Here is a 17,736-nt window from a genome sequence, read left to right as displayed (position 1 = left end):
AGAGGGTCTGAAGGACTTGCTGAAGAAGGTCAAGGACTCTAGTCTTCAATATGGATTGAAGCTCGACATCAAGAATACAAAGATTCTCACCACTGGGCCAATTGGCAGCACCATAATGGATGGAGAAGAGAATGAGGTTGTTAATAATTAAAACTTCCTTGGCTCTACAATAAACAGTCTTGGAACCAGCAGTCATGAAATCAAAAGGCTAGTTGCATTGGGAAAATCTGCTGTCAGGGATCTCTGCAGAGTACTGAAAAGCAATGATGTCATTCTATAGGGTAATGTGCACCTAATCCAGGCCATGGTCTTCACAATTACTTGCTATGCTTCAGAGAACTGGACAATGACTAAAGAGGAAAGAAGAAGAACAGACACCTTTGAGTTTTGGTGCTGGAGAAGAGACTTGAACATACCATGACTGCCAAGAAAAGAAATAGGTCTGTCTTGGAAAGGGTGAAACCAAATGTCTTCTTGGAGGCTAGAATTTTGAAGCTCTGTCTCAAATACTTTGGGTGCCTGGCCAGGAGGGACTAGTCCTTTGATAAGGACATCACACTCAGAAGGGTTAAAGGACAGTGCAGGAAAGGAAGCCCCAAATGAGATGAATTGGTACAGTAACTGAGAAAATGGGGTTAGGTGTGTCAGAATCAGTGAGACTGGCTCAGGACAGGGCAAGCTTCAGAGCTGCTGTACATAGGGTTACTATGGGTCACAGGCAACTCGATGGCACATAATAACAATAATATAACAAAAGTTTACAGAAAAGTTGGATTTTCATTCACTCATTGTTGCATATTCCCCCCTTCCTGAATTCCCCCTCCCCCACTTCACTTTTTAAAAAATATCCATTCATTGTTGCATAATTACCTCCCTCGCTGCCCCCCTACCCCAGTCATCTCTGCAATGTACCTCTTATTCTGGGCTGTTGTCATAGAAATATGGTACTTGAATTCTTGACTGTTGTTTCCATTAGCATTGATTGTAGATTCAAAGAAAATTAAATCCATGTCAATTTCAATCTTTTCCATATTTATCATTATTTATTGGTCCATTTGTGAAAATTTCTATTTTCTCTTTGAGTATAATATACTGAAGTCTACAGTCTTTAAGTTTCATCATATATTCCTACCCTCTTATAGCAAATAAGCTTTATGTGCTCTAAATTTGCTTTATCTTTTGCAAACAATATTCTATCATCTGCATATCATAAGTTGTTAATGAGTATTGCTTCTGTCCTAATGTCACTTTTTTTCTCATATACTCCAAGGTTGGTTAGGTTTTTATTCTTTTTTTCAGTATACAGATTGAGTACCTATGGTGAAAGGATACAACCATAAAATGTATCTTTCTTGACTTTAAAAAATTCAGTATCTTCTTGCTCTACTAAAATGACTGTCTGCAGATCTATATACAGGTTCTTAATGTGTGTTCTGGAATTCCAATTCTTCAAAATGTTATCCATAATTTGTTATGATTTATACAGGCAAATGTCTTTGCACAGTCAACAAAATACAAGTAAACAGCCCTTTGATAGTCTCTGCTATTAACCAAGATTCATTTGTGGTCAGAATTGATATCTCTCATTCCACATTCTCTTGCGAATCCACATGGAATTTGTGGCAGCTTCCTATCAGCATACTGCTCTAGCCATTTGTCATTCTTTTTAGCAAGATTTTCTTTCTGTATGATAGTAATAATTACTTGATTATTTAGCATTCTGCTGAATCATCTTTCATTGACATGGACACAATGTGGATTTCCTCTAGTCACTTATCCAAGTAACTGTCTTCTAAACTTCTTGGCAGATACTACTTAACTTGTCCAATCCTGTGTCAGTTATATTGGATACAGAGCAAAGATGTCACCCTGAGAAAAAGATATACCTCATCCCAAGCCATGGTATTTTCAATTACTTTATATGCATATTAAAGCAGGATGATAAATAAGGAAGATAAAACTGATGCTTTTGATTTATGATGTTGGCAAAGAACATTGAATATGTGATGGACTCTGGTGTACTGAATGTGCTAGGGAGCTCTGGTGGCTTAGTGGTAAGGAGGAGCCTCTCTGCCGACCCAAAAACGCATGATTTAAATCCAATAGCTGCTCCATGAGACAAAGATGAGCAATCTCCTCTCCCATGTGATTTATTGCCTCTGAAAAGCCCCTGCAGGGTCACTTATGAGTCAGTTTTCATGTCATAGAACATAACAATGGACTTCCAGAAGAATGAACAAATTTATCTTGGAAGAAATACAGCCAATGTGCTCCTTAGAAATTAGCATGGTGGAACTTGGTCTCACTTACTTTGGATGTGCTATCAGATGGAGAATGATAGTAAACTTGGTAAAGCTGAGACTTTTAGCAAAATACCTGACCTATGATAGCAGGTTTGGTAAAGTGAAGGTCACCAAAAAAAGGAGACTCTCAATGAAGTAGATTGACATGATAGCTACAACAATGGACTCAGACATAGCTATGAGATGAGTATGAGCTATCATAATTAAGATTCAAAATTTTTCAGAGACACTAAGTTCATGGGGAGGAATCTGTATTTCTTTATCAATTATTGACATCACCTATCATATTACATTATGTTAAATATAAGTGGACCTCCCAGTTTAAGACAGGTTTGGATGCAGGAGTGGTATCCAGTTCCTAAACAACTTGCCTCTGGAAACTCTATGAACTTTGAAGAAATGACAATAGTTATCGAAAGGCTTCAGGTCTTTGTTTATAGGGTCATTATGAGTCATGCTTGACTCAATAGCAATCAACAAAAACAACAGAAGTGTATATGCAACACCTTTAAAGTATGTACAAAATGTACTTTGCAATGATTGCATGTAATCATGGTTCCTAATTATATTTGTATTAGATATCTTCCTATACCTGAGAATCATTAGATAGTTTTAATGAAAAAACTAAAGAGTCTTGACTATAAATACAGGAAACTAAATAGAGACTGTAATTACAGATGATAACAAATGGATATTTTATATTTTAATTTTGACTTAGTTATCTTTCTCTTGCCTACAGAGTAGATGATCTTTGATCTATCCAGTCCAATGGCAGTGCACAGAATAATTGTACACCTTTTCAAGTTATTTACTGTCTCAGTTTCTTACTTTGAAAATACAATAGTTACTGTCTCTAGGGATACAAAAATATTGTATAAACTCACTGATATGTAGAAACATCATCATTTTATACTATTATAAGACTTGAAAATTCATCTGCCCTTTATTTCATATCTTCACATGATAAAACTTCTAATTGCCCTCTTAGTAGACAAATGCCATGAGTGAATGTCCTCAATATTTTAAAAAATTAATTTTCCAATCAGGCCACCATTACAGCAACAGAAAGCGGTGACAGAAGGCTGAGGATTGCTGCCCTGTACCAATTCATCTTGTGCAATCTGAAGAGGATGATCAGATAGAGTCTTTTTAGGAGAAAAAACATTAAAACAGCATTTTTGGGAGCAGTGAAGAATGGCTCTGTTATGTCATAAAATGGCTATTGTTAGCCCTCTTCCGCCAGAGGATTTAAATCCTAAGAAAAATGCGGATTTTGCAAATCTGCTGCAACATCTACAAAAGTTGCCCTGAAGGCCTTATGGAAGCATAACTTTTCTTGGCCTTTTCAGCAGCCTGTGGATGCCGTGAAACTCATAATGCTGCCTAACACTCCATTGCCCGCCTTATGGAAGCATAACTTTTCTTGGCCTTTTCAGCAGCCTGTTGATGTCATGAAACTAAACTCCCTGGTTATTATTCCATTATAAAAAATCCAATGGATTTAAATACAATTAAGAAGTGCTTGGGGCATAAATGTTATGTGAAAGCTTCAGCATGCATAGATGACTTCAAGACAATGTTTTCAAATTGCTTTTTATATAGCAAGCCTGAAGATGACGTTATTATAATGGCATATAAATTTAGACAACGTCTCCTTATGACTTCAAGACAATGTTTTCAAATTGCTTTTTATACAACAAGCCTGGAGATGACACTGCTATGATGGTAGAAGTTTTAGAGAACTTGTTTGTAAAGAAATTATCTCAAATGCCACTAATGGAACAAGTTGTATGTTGTAAGGAAAGAATGAAAAAAGAAATACAACAAATACAATAGTTTCTTCTGTTAAAGAAAAAAATTCCCAAAGCAACAGGAAAAGTATTTAAGCAGCAAGTGATTCTCTCTGCAGTTTTCCTGAGATGTCTGTTTCAATGACCCATGCAACCAGGGGTGTGAAGAGGAAAACAGATACAACAACTGCTACAACTTCAATAGTTAAAGCAAGCAGTAAATTTTCCCCAACATTTACAGAAAAAAAAATATCAGTGAAAATGCCAGCTATAAAAAAACATGCACTGAAGGATATTTGGCTGGATTCTCAGTAAAAATATAATGCTGTAAAGAATGTTAAAGCAACTGAACCATTGGAGTATTTCAGTGAGATTCTTAACAAAATGCTCGCAAAGAAGCATTTAGGCTACAAAGCCCTTTTATAATCTTGTGGATGTTGTTGCTTTAGGACTCCATAACTACTATCATATCTCCAAAAATCCAATGGATCGTGAAACTATCAAGCAAAAAATAGACAATCAAGAATATAAGGATGAATATGAATTTGCTGCAGATGTTAATGTTTTTGAGTTGCTACAAATATGATTCTATAGATCATGACATAGTGACAATGGCAAGAACTCTTTAGGATGTTTTTGAAACACACTTTACAAATATCAAGCGTGAGCCTCTTGAGAATATGACTTTATGTTACAGCAATTTAGATAATATGAAAAGCCTTGGTAGAGAAAGTAGTAGTAACTCTTCCTCTGAAGAGAACATTTCTGATGATTGTGAAGATGAATTAGTTCAATGTCTTGCAAAGCTTCAGAAGCAGCTTAAACAGTTCACCAATTTCAAGTTCTATCCAAAGTACTTTTCTATAAGTTGAAGAAAAAGAAAAAGAAGTAAAAAAAAGGGGGGGGGAGTTCAATGACATAGATGAAAATACAAGGTAGAAGTTTAAGTGAATGAAAACATTTAAACAAATAAATCTAAAAGAACAGTCCCGGAATAACAACCAACCAAAGAAGAGGAAACAACTTGTCTTGGCTCTGAAATCTGAAGATTAAGAGAACACTAAAGCTGTGAATTATGAGAAAAGGCAGTTAAGTATGGATATAAACAAACTTCCTGGAGATTAACTTGGGTGAATAATTCATATAATACACTCAAGAGAGCCTTCACTGAGAAATTCCAGTCCAAATGAGACACAGATTGTCTCTGAAAACACTGAAACATCAACACTGAGAGAGCTATAAAAATAATTTTGCAGCATGTTTCAGAAAAAGACCACTGCAACCTTATGCTAAGAAAAAAGTAATTCCCAAAAAACTTCATTCACAGAAGAAAAAAAAAAAAGAGAGTAGGAAAAATGGTTACTGGATGTCAATAATCAGTTGAATTCTAGAAAAATCCAAAGACTGAGAAGACTGAATCACCCCAAGACAGTTGGAAGAAGATCCTGCTAGAGCAAACACAGCAGCATCAGAACTAGCAGCAGCAGCAGCAGCTCATCAGAATCTGAAAGTAGTAGCAGTGGTTCAAGTTCAGACCGCAGAGATTCTGAATCAGATAAAATTCCTAAATTTACTGGAATGAAACAGAATGACTTTTCTTCTAAAGAGAACAGGAAGATACAATCTTTCATGCAAGATACAACCTCCATTTATCAGGTGCCACATTCATGTGGAATACCACCGAATCACGACCAGACAGCATTTAATCATCAAAAATTTGAACAGTGTGTGAAAAACACCTTTACAAACTCTCCTTCCCTTAGGTGACTCTGAACAAGGCTAAAACAACCTATCTGTGAGGCATCAGCCTGGTGATACTGACACAGTCATGGTAGAACCTGAATGTCAAGTTCTCCTGCAGAAGGACATAAAGATCAAGAATGCAGACTCTTGGAAATGTTTAGGCAAAACAGTGAAAACATTAGGCATGCAGAACGTCCTCAGATGAGCTCTCTTCAACCAGTTTAGAAAAGTAGCAGTAGAAAAGTAAATAAAAGCTTAAACATAGGGACTAATATAAAAACATATGGAACAAAATACAGGGGAACTTAAAGAGTCTCAAGAAAATCAGAGATGCCACGGAGAAGAACACAAAGAACACCACCAGTCCTTGGAAACTAAAGATAAAAACAAACTCTGGCTTCTTGAAGATCATAATTTAGCAAAGAAGAGAGAACAAGATTGGAGGAAAAGAGAAGCAATGGTTGGTACTATTGATAAAATCTTCAAAGCAATTACCATGACAATGCTTGATAACAACTTTAATTAAAACTCCAATTTCTAAAGAAATTAAGATTATAAAATGTGGATGATGGGGTAAGACTGAGAAAAACTGGATGAAATATGTTTACGGCATTGAAGTCTATGGGGGAGAGAATAGTCTAAAAGTATTATATTTTAGGGCATTATTTTTATCGTAGGAGTATGCAATGAGGGTTGCAGAGTGGATTATATTTGGGGGTAGGGAGTGGGGTTTGGGGAGGTGCGGGGGGGATTGTGTTCCAATGAGGGAGTTTTTCTTTTGCTTTTCAAGGAGAGGAGCAAATTGGGGGGGGGGAGGAGCTTGTGCAGAGAGAAGGGTGCAACAATGAGTGAATGGAATCCCAAAATCTCTGTAGATGTTCATTGAAATGAAAAATAACCTAAATTTTTAAAAAAAGTGGATGATGAAATGATTACTTTCAGATACCAAGATAACAATTCTATGTTGCATTTTGTCTGCTCTAAAATGATTAAACAATTTTCAGTTAAAAAAAGAATAATTCTCAAATCAAAAGATAATTGGATAAACAATATGTTTACTTATTTGCTAATTATTCTTTTTATATCCAATCACAGCTATGAATTGCTAACCTATGCAATACCTTTGCATGAATAAAGAAAAAGATTTTTCATCCAGGCAGGTTCAGTTACACGCCGGAGTATAAAGTAAGGGAATAAAATAAGCCTGAAAATCAATACTTAGCTTAGAACCTTTGCACAAGACACATTTCATAAAATTTTAAAAGTGGATCATTTTATTAGTATGTACTTTAAGTAAATGTTAGTCTAATTACCAGAACAATGGTTCTCTAAGTAAAAGATGAACAACTAACTGTTCATTTTAAAAAAATAAACTAAAATTTTATGTGATTTACTAAAATATTTTATAAGCATTATAATTACTTAAACACACACAAAAATGAATTCACTTAATCATGGTACATGAGGAAACAAAATTAAATGCACTATTATTGCAACTATTACATAGAATTTAAATAGTGATGTTTGCAGTACACATTTCACCATTATTTTATTCTCATCTTTAAGTAAATCTATTGATCTCTGTAAAATGAACTACATAGCCAGAGGTTCATAACAGAGTATTAATAGAGGATTCAGGGATTCAATTAAAATGATCATCAAACCCATAGATTCTCAGATTACAAATTCAGAAAATAGGTAATTTTGAATTATATTTAGAGACTTAAAATTTTAAAAAATATATAATAGAGCATGCCAAATTTTTAAATAAAAAAAATATCACCCATTTAAAATAGCTCATTGGTAAGGGTGGCAGGTTGAATTTCAAGAGAGTCTCTATGATCTTAACCCTGTATATAATCTCTTTCAATGTGGGTAAAATCTGGATATGTTTTTAGTCAATATAATATAGCAACACGATGACAAAGATGATAGAAAGTTACTCCTTTCATCATTATATACAACTCTGTCTTATTAGACCAAAAGGGGGTAAATCATTTTCTTGCTGGTCTTAAAAATGTAAACTGTCAGGACATGAAATGCTTGGAGAGGCTCATATGTCAGGGAAATGCAGATGGCCTTCAAGCCTACAACAAGGAACTCATATTTATCCTTCTCCAACAACCATCTGAGCTTAGAAATGGAACCAAAATTACAGAAAGAAACACAGTCTAGTTTTACTGCAGCCAGAGGAGACCCTATGCATGGAATTCAGCTAAGGCTTGGCTTCCTAATTTACAAAAACTGGGTGATAATGCAATGATAGTGCAATACTCAGAGTCTCGTCTGACATCCATCTTCATCTTTTCTTCCTCCTCTGCCTTTGTAACGACCTTTTGCATGCTTCATGGATGATATTCTTGGTATCTTCCCATAGCTCATCTGGTCTTTTTTCATTGGTGTTCAAGGCCTCAAACCTGTTCCTGAGATGGTTTCTCTAACTTAAAAATCGAGATTTATTAAAGCCTGGTGGCTTTAATAGTGAAGTAGTTAACTAATAGCTGAAAGGTTTAGTTTGAACTCATGCAGAAGAAAAGCCTCAAAGGTGATCTACTTTCAAAAGCTCAAAGCTTTTATAAAAGAATTATACAAAAAAAAGAGTTCACACCTTTAAAAATCCTAAGCAGAGTAGTTTTACTCTGCACACATTATGTCAATGACACAAATCCAATGTAGCTCTATGGAAATGGTTTTATTAAAGCAGAAAAATGGTTATTTATATTAGGGAACAACTATCCAACAAATTTTATATTTAATATAGTGGCAAAATTCTCCAATTGTAAACATACAGTAAAATAAAGTCTTATAAAATATTAAAATTAAATATAATTATTTTAATATAAATAATAAAACCCCCCAATATTTTTCTATCTTAAATATTATTTAGCTATAAATAGCTCCCAAATATTTAACATTGGGGGATATTTGTACCTGGAAAAATTTAACAAACACTGGCAATTACTACTAATCACTAAAATAATAAGAGAAAAGCAAACTAAACAATGATAAATAATGCTTACATTAAAAAGGAAGAATGAATTCAAATTAATAACATAACTTTACACCTTGAGCAACAAGAAAGGAAAGATCAAACTGAGCCCAAAATTATCAGATAGAAGAAAATATTAAAGAATAGAGTGAAAAAAAGTGTAATAGGGAATACAAAAGTGAATAAATAAAATTGAAATTTGGTATTTTAAAACATCAGTAAAATCAGTAAAACAAAGCATTCAGACAGAATAAAAAATGAAAAAATAAATTAGACAAATAACTAAAGAAATGAAACTGAGGACATTATTATAAACCTTCAGAAATGAAAAATCAAATAATACTATAAACAATTGGACACCAACAAATTAGATTATAACTGGAAAAGTTCTTTAAAGCACAGATTACTTAAACTGATTAAAGGATACAGTCAGCAAACATAAAACAAGCAACGAGATATAATTTAATTTAAAAAAAAAAACAACAACTCTCAGTAAAGAAAAGTCTGAAACCAGATGGTGTCAAAGTTGAATTCTATAATATTTTTAAAGAAGAAATTACATTATACTTCTTATTAGGTGCCACTGACTCAGCTCCAACTAACAGCCACCTTATGTGCAACAGAAAGAAACCCTGCCTATTCCTATGCCATTCTCCCCATCTCTGCTGGCCTTAAATCCCCCTGCTGCATTGAGGGTGGTATTGTCTTTCTTTTTGAGAGATTGGTCTCTCCTTACAGAGAGACCAAAATATTGTATGTGAGAAAAAGTCTTCTCACCATCATTAGGAAGCCCTCTGGCTGCACTTCTTTCAAGACAGATTGGTTCCTAACTCTTCCAATTAATAGAAAAGGAAGGAACACTTCCTATCCTACTAGGCCATTGTCTACAAGGACAATCTTAAACTGACATAAAACCACATCAAAGACATAGGAAGAAAACAATAAATCACATCTCTTATGAAGATACTTGCAAAAGTCTTCAACAAAATACTAGTAAAACCAATTCCTAGTGATTTTTAAAATATCATACATTATGAAGAAAATAAATTTAAACTTCATATTAAATTAAAAAAGAAGGGAGGAGAAAACAGCTGATGGCCTCATCTGATGAAAACAAACATTTGACATTACCCAACATTCCTTCAGGATGAAACCACCTAGAAAATTAGAAATAAAATTTATTCCTTAACATGACAAAAGACACTTATGAAAAACCAGCAGGTAGCATCATACTTAATGATGAAAGCTTCTGACTGAAATCAGGAACAAGATGAAGATTCCCACTGTTACCCACAATACTATTCAGTATTGTACTGAAAGTTCTAGCTAAAGCAACTGGGCAAGAAAAAGGAACCAAAGTTTGAAATGAATTAGTAAAATTGTCTTAACTCACAGGTGAAATAATCCTATATATAGAAAATCACAAAGAATCATGGAAACTTACAAGAGCTAATAAATGAATCCAGCAATGATATGGCTTCCAAGATAAAAAGTAAATTTCCTACAAGGATGGAAAATCATATACAACATGTTGATTGTCATCAAGATGAGCATGACTCATTGCAACTCTATGAACACAAGGCCTGAAGCCTTTCTATAACTATTGTCATTTATCAAAGTTCATAGAGTTTCCAGACGCATGTTTTTTAGGAACAACATGCTTCCAACATGCATCCATCATATTTCTGTACACTGAAAATTAACATAAAATCAAATTAAACAATACAATATTTGTAATTGTTATTGTTATGTGCTGTTGAGTCACCTGAGACTCATAGCAACCCTATATACAACAGCTCTAAACCCTGCTCTATTCTGTGCCAATCTTATTGTCTTTAACACACCCACCCCCAATAACTCAGTCACTGAATCAATCCATCTCATCGAGGGTCTTCCTCTTCTGCACTTTCTTTCTACCTTCCCAAGCACAACATCTCTCTCCAAGGACTGATTCTGCCTTGCAACATGGTCTAAGTATGTCAACAACACTTCAGAATCTGTGCATCCAAGGAGCACCCTTTCCAGGATGAACTTGTTTGTTCTCCTAGTAGTCCATGGTATATTCAATACTCTTCTCCAGCACCACAACTCAAAGGCATCAGTTCTCTTTCTATCTTTCCTAGTCATTGTCCAGCTTTCTGATGCATAGCAAGTAATTGCAAAGACCATAGCCTCTATTAGGCACACCTTAGTCTCCAGACTGACATCATTACTCTTAAATACTTTGAAGAGGCCTCTGAAAGAAGGTTTTCCCAATGCAATTGGTCTTTTAATTTCTTGGCTGATAGTACCAAGAGTGTTGGTTATAGAGCCACGTAAATTAAAGCTGTTAACAATTTCAATCTCTTCACCATCTATCATTTTGCTGCCAATCAGCCCAGTGGTGAGAATCTTTGCTTTCTTGATGTTGAAATTCAATCCATTTTAAAGGTTGCAGTCCTTGACCCTCTGCAGCAAGCATTTCAGGTTCTCCTCAGTTTCAGGAAGCAGGGTTTTTTCATCTGCATAACACAGATTGTTAATGAGTCTAATTCCAGTCTTGGTGAACATTTTTCCTGATAGAGCCAGCCTCCCGAACAATCTGTTCCACATATAGATTGAAAAGATATGGTGATAGGGCACATCTTTGGTGTACAACCTTCCAAATTTTGAACCATGCAATGCTTCCTTGCTCTGTTCTGATGCCTGCCTTCTGGTCCAAGTATAGGTTTTGCATTAGCATAATCAAGTGTTCTGGGATTCCCATTCTTCTCAGAATCAGCCACAGTTAGTTGTGATACACACAGTCAAATGCCTTTGCAGAGTCAATGAAACACAGATAGACATTCCTATGGTATTCTCTGCTTTCAGCCAAGATCAATCTGACATTTGCTGTAATATCCCTAGTACCATGGCCTCTTCTAAAACTCAGCCTGCACTTCTGGCAGCTCTCTGCTGATGTGCTGTTCCAGTTGTTTTCGGATAATCTTCAGCAGAATCTTACTTGCATGTGATATTAATGATATTGTTCAATAATGTCTACATTCTGGTCACCTTTCTTTGGAATGGGAACAAATATCGATCTGTTCCAGTCAGTTGGTCAGGTGGTTTTCCTCCAGATTTCTTGGCACAACTTGGTCAGCACATCCAGGGCAGAATCTGTCTGTTGAAATATGTCAATTGATATGCCATCAATTCCTGGGGCCTTGTTTTTCACCAATTCTTTCAGAGCATCTTGAACTTCTTCTTTCATCACCACAGGCTCTTGCTTATATGTTGCTTCATGAAATTCTTCTGTGTCCACTAATTCTTTTTGGTACAATGATTCTGTATACTCTTTCCATCTTCTTTTTATGCTTCTTGGATCATTTAATATTCTTCCCAAAGCATTAAGTATTGCAACTCGAAGCTTAAATTTATTCTTCAGTTCCTTCAGCTTAAGACATGCTGAGCGAGTTTGACCTGTTTGATTTTCTGATTCCAGCTCCTATATAAAATAATAGCTAGAAATAATTGCAATTCAAAAAAGACTTGCATATTGAAAATTGCGATATATTGCTGAAACATATTAAAAATTCAAATAAATAAATAAAATCATATGCCATGTTCATCTATTGGGGGGAAATTGTTCAATATCTGTAATACACAACTAGCTAACTACAATAGTTACTTACCTCTGGACTCTTTAAATTTTGTAGCTCACTTTCCAGCACTGACTTTTCCTCAGATAACAATTGAAAATCACTTTGCATTTTATTATATTTCTAAAAAAACAACCACATCATCCTTTTAGTAATAAAATAAATATCAATATCAGAAGTTGTATGTGTATTAATTACAAAACAAGAAAATCTTCATTAGCTCATGAAAGTAATTAACTGGTATTAATCTGTATAGTAAAAGTATAATTGGAGCTTAAAAGAGATATAAGCTAAATTCAAACTCATTGCCATCAAGTTAGAAGAGACACATAACTGACTCTCCAGTGAGTTTTTAGAGGCTATAAATCACACAGGAGCAAGCTGCCCATCTTTTTCCATTCAAATATTCTCACTTATTCAAATAGTGGATTCAAATTACCAGAGAGGCACACCAGAGAGGCACCCCTAAAAAGAGGCATAGGAAAAGAGAAGTAACAACAAATGAAAGATTAGAAGACTTTTATCAAATAATGGAAAACTGGACGGAATTCAGTTCAATATTTTATACATGAAGTATTTCTGAATTATGTTGTTGTTGTTGATTGCCTGTGAGTCAAGCACAGCTCATAGCGACCCTATGAACAAAAGGCCAGAAGTCCGTCTACAACTGTTGACATTTATCAATGTTCATAGGGTTTCCAGAGACATGTTATTTAGGAAGTGGATGCCACTCCTGCTTCCAATTAAAAAACATTAACAGATAAAAATTTATGATCAAATACACATATCTCCTGAATACATTGAGCAAAATATAGATTTTATTTTAGGATTGTGTATGGTAGCAATAAAGAATGCTAGTGGCAAAGCACATTACATGGTGTGCTGCTAACCAAAAGGTTAGCAGTTCAAATAGAGCAGCTGCAAAACTGCAGAAAGATGGGAATTCTCTCATAAATATTTACAGCCTCAGAAACCAATGAAGAGTTTTTCTTGGTGGTTTCTGGTTTTTGGTTGGGGTTTTGTTTTTTTTTTTACTTTTATGAGTTGGAACAGATTTAATGGCACCACATTTAGTTTGGGGCAGGGAAGAGGGTTGGGGAGGTAGATAGGGGAAGTAGATTATTATATCGAGAGTAGAATTCCAAGTTGAGAGTGCCATACTCACATCCTCTAATGCCTGTTTATCATTTATAGCTCTGAAAAATAAACCAAAAATTTCTATAATGTCATTTTATATCCAATATAAAACATATTAATTCCTTTTCCTTGTAGAAAAATTAAGATAATAGAGGAAAGGTAGAATACAGCTAAAAAAAATTTCTGTTTTATTATTGTTGTGTTGTTAGATGCCATCAAGTAGACTATGACTGATAACAACCCAATGAACAATAGATCTGAATTCCGCCCTATCTTTCACCATCCTCATCATTTCTGATATGCTCGCTCCCATTGTTACCATCACTGTATCAATTCATCTTGTATCTTTCTCTGACCTTCCATCTTTCCCAGCTTGGTGGGGTTTTTCCCCGAAGGATTAATCCTTCCTGACATGTCTACGTATGTGAAATAAATCCTGGTTACACTTCTTCCAAGACTTGTCAGTATTCTCCCCCAACACCACAATTCAAAGGTAACTACATGGTACCGGTACAATGACAAACGCATAGACCAATGGAACAACACTGAGAACCTGGTATTAACATATCTATTTAGGCAGAATGTTAAATGATCCAGGAGGTATCAAAAGAAGATGGAAGGAATATACTGAGTCATTGTATGGAAAGGAATTGCCAGATACAGAAGAATTTAATGAAGTAGCATTTGAGCCAGAGCCTATGGTGATGGAGGCAGAAGTTCAAGCTGCTTTGAAGGAAATAGCAAAAAATAAGGCCCCAGGAATAGATGGTATACCAATTGACATATTGCAGCTAACAGATGCTGCCGTGGATGTGCTCACCAAGTTGTGCCAAGAAATCTGGAGAACAACCACTTGGCCAACTGACTGGAAGAGGTCTATATTTGTTCCCATCCCAAAAAAGGGTGACCCAACTGAGTGTGGAAAGTACAGAACAATATCATTGATTTCACATGCAAGCAAGATTCTACTGATAATTATCCAAAAACGACTGGAACAGTACATCAGCAGAGAACTGCCAGAAGTCCAGGCTGGGTTTAGAAGGGATCGTGGTACTAGGGATATTGTAGCTGATGTTAGATGGATCTTAGCTGAAAGCAGAGAATACCAGAAGAATGTCTATCTGTGTTTCATTGATTATGCAAAGGCATTTGACTGCGTGGATCATAACAAACTGTGGCTGACTCTGAGAAGAATGGGAATCCCAGAACATTTAATTGTGCTAATGTGAAACCTATATTGGACCAAGAGGCAGTCGTCAGAACAGAGCAGGGCAACACTGCATGGTTCAAAATTGGGAAGGGTGTACGCCAGGGATGTGTCCTGTCTCCATACCTTTTCAACCTGTATGCAGAGCAGATTATCCGAGAGGCTGGGCTCTATGAGGAGAAGCATGGCGTTAGGATTGGTGGACGATCTATCAACAACCTACATTATGCAGATGACACAACCCTGCTCGCTGAAACTGAGGAGGACCTCATGCACTTACTGCAGAGGGTCAAGGACTGCAGCCTTCAATATGGACTGAGGCTCAATGTCAAGAAGACAAAAATTCTCACCACTGGACCAATCGGTAGCATCAGGATGGATGGTGAAGAGATTGAGATTGTTCACTGCTTCAGTTTGCTCGGCTCCACGGTCAACACTCTTGGCACCAGTAGCCAGGAAATAAAAAAAACGTATTGCAATGGGGAAGTCTGTGGTTAGGGACCTCTCTAAGGTACTCAGGAGCAACAGTGTCTCTCTGGAGACTAAGGTGCGCCTGATACAGGCCATGGTTTTTGCAATCACTTGTTATGCATCAGAGAGTTGGAGAATGACTAAGGAGGATAGAAGGAGAATTGACGCCTTTGAGCTGTGGTGCTGGAGAAGAGTATTGAATGTACCATGGACTGCCAAGAAAACAAACAGATTCATCCTAGAGAGGGTTAAACCAGGCTGCTCCTTGGAGGTAAAGATTCTGGGGCTTCACCTGACATACTTTGGACATGTTGTAAGGAGAGACAGGTCTTTAGAGAGGGACATCATGCTGGGCAGGGTGGAGGGACAGCGCAGGAGGGGAAGACCCTCTATGAGGTGGATTGATTCAGTGACTGGGGTAATCGGGATGGGTGTGTCAGAGGCAATGAGACTGGCACAGGATAGAGCAGGGTTTAGGGCTCTTGTACATAGGGTCACTAAGAGTCGCATACGACTCGACGGCACATAACAACAACAACATCTACAATCAATTGATATTCAGCAAGGAAACAAAACCTATCCAATAAAATACAAGTTCTCCAACAAAAGGTGCTGGCAAAGCTAGATATCTCCTTGTAGAAAACTGAAGTAGGGTCCACATCTCACACCATACACAAAAATTAACTCATGGTGGATCAGAAACCTAGGGATTAAGCCTAAAACCACAAAGATCTTAAAGAAGAATTAAACCAAACTTGTACCATAGACTATGAGACTCTAGCCTATGGCTTAAATAGGCAAGTAAACGTAGCCAGAAATGCACAACCAGGAGAGAATAGCATCAATAAATGGGACCGTCTAAATATTATGTCCCAGTGTGCATTATAAAAACTTTTTCCTAGAGGGTGAAAAGAAAATGTAGTCACTGAGAAAAATATTTGGCAATGACATGCCAGACAAGACTCTAATAACAAAAGTTTACATAATACTACAGGACATCTACATGGAAAACTGATAACCCAGTCATAAGATGGGCAAAAGACATGGAAAGATATTTCACAGAGAAAGATATTTGGATGGTCAACAGACACATGAAGAAATGCTCCAAATTACTGGTAATAAGAGAGATGCAAATCAAAGTCACAATGAGATATCACTTCAGTCCAGTTGTTGTTTTGTTGTTATGTGCCATCGAGTTACTTACGACTCATAGCGACCCTAGGTACAATAGCTCTACACACTCTTCTATCCTGTCAGTCCAGTAAGTGCAGTAAAATTTAACAAGACAGCAACCAATAATGGTATATTCACACAATGGAATTCTATGGAACACTCAGGAGCAATGATATTAAAAGATACTAACATGGCTGCATAAAACCGTTACTGTAAAAACAGAAAAAATAACTAGTTGTTGTGAACCATTGAGTCAGAACCAACTTATAGCTGACCCTCTGGTGAGTTTTCAGAGGCAGTTAATCGCCGAGGAGCTTGCACATCCTTCTCCTGAGGAGCAGCTGGTGGCCTTGAACCTGTGTCTTCAGGATTGCAGTGCAGCTTCTGCCACTACAAAGAAGTATATAAAAGTCCAAAAGAGGGCAAGGCAGGGCATCTGAGGATGGGGAGAGGAAAACCAATAGAATAACGAAGTCTAATAGGTGGAGGCGGGAAGGTGAAGGAATTAGGAAAGATTCAATAGGAACCTGAAAAGATGGGGCAATAACAGGCATAGATCAATGGTGGTTAATTTTATAAAACATAATGTATATGAATGATCATATGAAACACAATGTGAATGAAGGAATGTGTGAAACACTATGTATATGAATGAAATACAATGTATACAAATTTTGTATGCAAATCAATATAAAAATTTTTAATAGGCAACAATTCTTCTTCTGCCATCCTTATTAATTACTCAATTTTCAGGCACATAGCAAGTTATTGAAAAGACCTTGGCTTGGATTGAGTCAATCTTCATCTTTAAAATGACATCCATGCTCTTTAGCATTTTGGAAAGATCCTTGACAGGAAATTTTCCCGATGAAATACATCTTCTGATTTCTTAACTGCTGTTTCAATGGCTGTTGGTTTGGGATCTAATACAAACTTGTTTACAAATCAATGTTTTCTACATCAGACATGGTATTAACTATTGTTTCATTAATGATTTTTCGTTTTCTTGATGTTGAGATATAATCCATATGGAAGGCTGCACTCTGATCTTCTGCAGTGTAGCCTTCAGTATGGATTGTGTCTCAAAATCAAGAAAACAAAGATTCTTACCACTGGACCAATAGGCAGTCTAATGATGGATGGAGAGAAGATTGAAACTGTCAACAGCTTCATCTTGATTGGATTCATAATTAACACCCTTGGTATGAGCAGTCAGGAAAGAAGGAGATACATTGCAATGGGAAAACCTGCAGTTAGGGACTTTTCCAAATTATTGAGGAGTAGTGATATCAGTTTGAGGACT

The 17,736-nt window shown here is 36.1% G+C and overlaps 2 pseudogenes; both read left to right on the top strand.

The window, feature by feature from the left end:
* Positions 1–3,497: 3,497 nt before the first annotated feature.
* On the top strand, positions 3,498–4,189 carry LOC102855397 (annotated as a pseudogene).
* A 33-nt stretch (positions 4,190–4,222) lies between these two features.
* On the top strand, positions 4,223–5,477 carry LOC102854990 (annotated as a pseudogene).
* Positions 5,478–17,736: the final 12,259 nt, after the last annotated feature.

This window comes from Elephantulus edwardii, unplaced genomic scaffold (assembly GCF_000299155.1).
Source record: "Elephantulus edwardii isolate Elephantulus edwardi_28Jun2011 unplaced genomic scaffold, EleEdw1.0 scaffold00146, whole genome shotgun sequence".
NCBI classification, from domain to species: domain Eukaryota; kingdom Metazoa; phylum Chordata; class Mammalia; order Macroscelidea; family Macroscelididae; genus Elephantulus; species Elephantulus edwardii.
This window is presented reverse-complemented; position numbering and strand designations above follow the sequence as displayed.